Source organism: Gavialis gangeticus, unplaced genomic scaffold (genome assembly GCF_001723915.1).
Source record: "Gavialis gangeticus isolate Ggan-Ray unplaced genomic scaffold, GavGan_comp1, whole genome shotgun sequence".
NCBI classification, from domain to species: domain Eukaryota; kingdom Metazoa; phylum Chordata; order Crocodylia; family Gavialidae; genus Gavialis; species Gavialis gangeticus.
Window position 1 is genome coordinate 53,863,591 of NW_017729031.1, and position 5,406 is coordinate 53,868,996.

At 47.1% G+C, this 5,406-nt stretch overlaps 1 protein-coding gene across 2 annotated transcripts in view; it reads left to right on the top strand.

The window, feature by feature from the left end:
* Positions 1–5,295: 5,295 nt before the first annotated feature.
* Positions 5,296–5,406, top strand: part of GORASP2 (golgi reassembly stacking protein 2) — a 43,045-nt gene continuing 42,934 nt past the window's right edge. The window contains exon 1 of one of the 2 annotated variants that reach the window (XM_019522787.1): positions 5,296–5,393. The gene's annotated coding sequence lies outside the window, so the exon portion shown is untranslated. Of the gene's footprint in view, positions 5,398–5,406 lie in introns of both variants that reach the window. The other variant, XM_019522786.1, reaches the window with a different exon arrangement.

Here is a 5,406-nt window from a genome sequence, read left to right on the forward strand (position 1 = left end):
CCCATACATATGGACAGTGCCACCAAGTTCCACTTCACAGGACTTCACAGCACTAGCCATATAAGTGAAGTGACATGAGGCTCTGTAAGAGTCCAACCTAAGCTGCTGTAACCCACACAGTAAGGAGTAAGAAATATTACTGTCGCAAGAGAAGTAGCTACCGTGAGATAGCTCACATATAACTTCCACTTGTACGTTCCAGGACTTTGGTTGGACTCCTTACCACTTAAGGCACAGAACCTTGGACCTTCCTGTAAGCAAGTTTGAGTATCTACCTTCCCTCTTAATTTGGTGCCATTTTGTTAGCCCTCTATCCTATGCTCAGGCAGGCCGGATACCAAAGGTATTCCAAACCTCTGGCTAACCATCTTCACCCTTTATGACATCATCCCATGCCACCTTCTACTTGAGGTATCACTGGGCTTCCAGCCATCCAAGGAACTCACCATTGCTTGCAGCATTGTTTGCACTAGGAAGACTGCCCCAGTATAGCCATACAATGCAAATGTGTAAAGTGTGGACACAATTCACGCTAATGTAGCACAACTCACTTTTAAGTTACACTGGCATGAGTCCCAGTGCACACATGTATATTGTGTCTACACTCAGGTCTTGCACTCAGATAAGACCTACCTGGGAAATCTTGAAGTAGAGCAGAAAATGTGTGGTTTCCCTGACAGGGAAGGTCAAGTCTGGTACCAAGAACAGGGGAAGGAAGTGTGTTAAGAACTGACCTGAGCACAAGTTTAAAACAACTTGAAAAGCCAAAAGCTTGAGTTCTCTGAGGGTTCTGTGTACAAGGCAGGTATCTTTGGACTTGGCTTCATGCAGGACTTGGAGTCTAGTCTGCTTAGGAAAAGCAACTATATTATCTGATGGTTTGTGAGGGGGCCCAAATAGAGGTGACCATTAATCTTGATCCTTCAGTTGCAGAACAGAGGTGCATGACTAGCTTACCCAGAACAGGGGAGCAGCAGGTAGAAACAGCTAAAGAGGAGGGAGTCTGGAAAAGCAGAGTGTAACTGAGTGCTTGAGTACCCTGAGCAGCAGCCGAACATGAGCAATGTCAGTGGCTGTTCTGCTGGTGGCATGGCAGTGCCCAGGCCAGCAAAGCAGCTGCTGTGAATTTTGTGCTTCACCCCACCTTCTCAAGGGTCATTACCCAGGACTGGTGCCTCAGTTGCCCCACACCTTTGTTACACTGCTGTGGAAAAGTACCAGTGAGAAGTAGTAAGGACAAGGGACATTGATCTGGAATGGGCCTAAGGTTCTGGAATCATATAAATAATCATAATAATTGTAGCAGGAACAGCCAGTCAGATGAGAGCACAAGCACAAAGAGAAAAGCTATTGAGCTAGGAAGGCAGTGGGCATCGCTAGTCCCTGCTGGGCGTGCAACAGCAGGTATCCAGCAACCACTTCTTAATGGCCACAGAACCAACAAAGCAAGAAGTTGTCTTCAGAGAATCAGTCAACCAAGAGGACAGCATCTGTCCAGCACCTGCTTCAGGATAGGAAGAAGCCAGAAAGCAAGCCACAGGATTGATGGTGCTCAGCTCCCAACATAAGGGAAGGTGTCACATAGGAACCACCACACCAGAACAGACCAGGAGAAGTATCTCATACCATATTTTGTCAGCAACAATGGCTAATGCAGAAAGCTTTAGTTAAAGGTGAGCCCTCCCCTTCTCATGCAGGCACCTAGATGTTTGTGTTATACTGCTGTCAGAGGTAACACATACATTTTATAAATGGAAAAATAAATAAACAAACATGGGAGTGAATTTCTTCCTGACCCTTGCTGACATAGTACTGAACATGAGCAACTTAGTGAGGGGGGGCACATGCCTCCCTAGCAACCAGTCAGGGACTGGAGGTGGGGGTCCCCCTGTGGCCAATCTCATCAACCGGGAAGCAGTTGTGCTGCTCCTGGAAGTGGCCGCAGCGCTTCATCCAGGTGCTCCCACTCCCTGGCCAGCAGCTCACAGGGGGACACTGGTGCTCCTGCCTGCACCCTCCCCCCCCACCCCCATGCATTGCCTAAGCAGGGAGCACAGCCTGTCAGGGAGTGCACCAGCGCTCTCAGGGGGTGCACGTGTACCCCCATGCACCCCCTACACGTCGCTACTGGTACTGAAGCATAAGGATTACCCTCAAGCACTTACAACTTTTTTTAGCTTTGGCAGTGCTATGAACACCACATTCAAACATATCCAGTCCAAATAGTGCCTTGGCTAAAATATTTTGAGTAATCTGTGAAGAATACAGGAACTTTTGTAATACTTTTAGTAAAATATGGGTGAGTCAGTTTACTCACTTGCTACCTACTGGCCATCAAAGAGTTAATTTCTCTTGAGCACAGACATGGCTGTTGGTCAGAGCAGCCTGTCTTGGTCCTAGGCATGCACTATCAAGGACTGTTTACGTATGAATAGAGAAGCCTGGAGAGACAATGGCTGTGTATTCAGGTGGAAACACCTGAGGACAGCAGGCTGGCTGAAGCTGGAGGAAGCAAGATTCCCCCACTCCCTGAGGAAGCAGAGAGTGGAAAAATCTCAGAACATAACAAAAACCCAAAGGGTTGATGGGTTTTGAAGACCACAGGAGCTGAGTGGGCCGTGGGGATGCACAGAATGTCAGAAACACAGAAGGAAATGACTCAGGAACATAGGGTGAAAAGGAAGCAGGAGGTCCTACCAACACAGACTGAAATAACTTTTGTTTCATCAGACTAAACTAAGAACCTTTAAATGAAGTATTCTGCTTGACTGATAAATGCCATCTTGTTTTCAAATCCTAGTTCTATTTTGCTGCAGATTACTCCTGCTTACATCAGTCCCCACAGGAATAAACTCTCCACCAGGAGTCCAAACTCATTTGGAGAGGGACAGTATAAAATAGGGGTGCAGGAATTAAAAGGCCAATCTCAGAGACAGGGAGCTTTGAGGCTTGCCCTTGCCAAAGCTAAGCCTAGCACTATGTAAAGCTTAATAATGACATCGTCCGTACAGCAAAATAGTGCCAGAGGGTCAGCGCAATACTGGATTCCAATCTTAGATGCACAGTGCTCAAAGTAATCACCAAGGCACAAACACAGAGGCAGATTTCTCTGTGCTGTGTCACTGCATATGATGCATCTAAATTATAATCTACTCCATTATCTTGTTTAAGTGTACAAGGTGATGCATGCCTTGAAATAGGTTAATCCAAAATGTCATTTTTGTTCAGCATGTTTCATCTAAGTGATTCTATACTGATAATACATAACTTCCTTTACTTAAACTACAGCTCCCAGACAGCCCCATGCATATCAGAGTGTCGTGGTGCTTCCTGATTCCCCTCCAAACAACTGGCCAGCCCTTTTCCATTGTTAAGTATAACATTTAAGGTTCACTTGTGCACATTTTTATCATGCGGTCTAAAGATGTAATATAGCTGGAGGATTAGGGAAGAAGCAAGGCAGGGACGAGCTGTCCCCATTCTCCCATCTTATGCTATTTTACCATTTATTATAAATGAACAATTTCTACATAATCAATTTCTTATTTGTCTGCATATAGGTATTACAGCCTGAGTTCTATTCTAACTGAAAATGCATTCAGTACATTCCAGATAATGGAAATTTCCGGTAGTCGGTTGGTTACATTTTACTGTTACTTTTCTGTTGAACCTGTGGAGAAAGGAGTGCAACATTCCTAGGGCCGGAAGGAAAGAGTCCAAAACAGAAGCGTGATTCTGTAGCTTTTTCACATAACAATTTTAACTGTATTTGGTTAATATAAAAAACATAAAAAATGTATATATGAAACATCATTTCACAATATATGAAAATATAACAACACATTTTGGAGTACAAGGTGTGATTATCTATACAAATATTTCAGTGACTGTCCTCAAAGGGTTAGCTCAGAAAAGTCAGAGGCTCAGGACAGGACCATTTCATGCTGTCTTCATTTTAAAATAGATTTGTGTCTCCAAGTTGTGGTTTCTTTTTTTTAGTCCTTGTGTTAGATAGTAACATGGCAATCTAGTGGCATAAAAAGTACTGATTCTGTGGCTTTAAGTGGTTTATGAGAGGGTACAGTTACAATTCTAAGTCCTGTTCCTATGACTGTTTATATATTAAAGAATCATTGGACAAAAAACAAAATTATCCGTGGAGTGGATATGGAAACTCAAGACTCTCCCGTCATAGGCTACAGTTATGGGCCTTCTCGTATCTCCTCTTTGGTCCATAGTAGCACGCTGCACACAGACCATGGTAGTGTTGCATAAATTGCTGATTCTATCCCCTGGAGGCTAGTCCAATTCACCTCTAGAAGAGAGTCACACTTTCAGGCTGGATCCAACTCTATTTTATTGCTTGCAAGCAGGCCGACAGAGGAGCTTGTTGCTCAGATCAGTGTCAACCCTAAACAAAGAGCGCACGTGGCTTTTATTGAGCTAGCATTTTTTTCAGTTGACGTGTTACATTTTGATTGGTCATTTCAAACCAAAACCTGAGCAATCTATAAGACATACGTAGTGGGCCATCCTGTACCATGTGGGTGGAAAGTTACAGAATGCAGGGGTTAATACTAAAACAAGGAACAAAGAAACATAGAGAAAAGTATCTATTTTCGCTACAGTAGCACGCACAGTAGCACCCTGAAGCAGGAAGAGTGCTGAACCCTAGCCAACAGGATGTGCTTGTGTCCACCATGCACACACTAAGCCTAGTTTACAGCCTGGACTACAGCACCAGTCCCGATGGAAAGGCTGGTAGGGCCCTTGAAGCAGTGCACTGGGTTTGGGATTGCGGGTGGATGCCAGGGAGGGCGCGAGGGGGGATCACAGCCTAGGCTCTCCCCAAGGCATTTGCTCCTGTGCAGGGTGGCTTGGCATGGCAGGCTTAGCTCTTGACCTGCAGCAATGCTGACCCCACCGCCTGTGGCAGGGGGTGGCTGGGTGGACGGGAGAAAGGGAGTTAGCTCTGTTAGTCAGCAGGCAACAGTGGGGTTGCACCTTGCAGACTAAACAGAGCAGATTAACACACAGGCACCACCAGCTTTGAGCCCTAGCTCCCTTCACCAGGTGCAGCAACTTCCTTGGGGCCGCCGCGAGGGGGTGCAGCTACGAGAGTGCCCGAGTGCCGGATTGTCCTGCCCCGGCCACTGTATAGCGTCATCCTGCCAGAAGGACAGTGACGCTCCTTCCGGGCGCGCCACGCCCTCTCCCTCAGGCCTGAGGCGGGGTCCGCTCGGCCACCAGGGGGCGCTGTGGCGGGAGCGCGCAGCTGCGGCGGAGGCTCCCGGCATGCCCCGCGTTCCCTGCTGCCGAGCCGGGCGGGGGGCGAGAGAGGAGAAGCGAGTGCCACGTCCCCGTAAGGCGCCTTGTGAGGGGAGCGGCCCCCGCCCGCCATGGGGG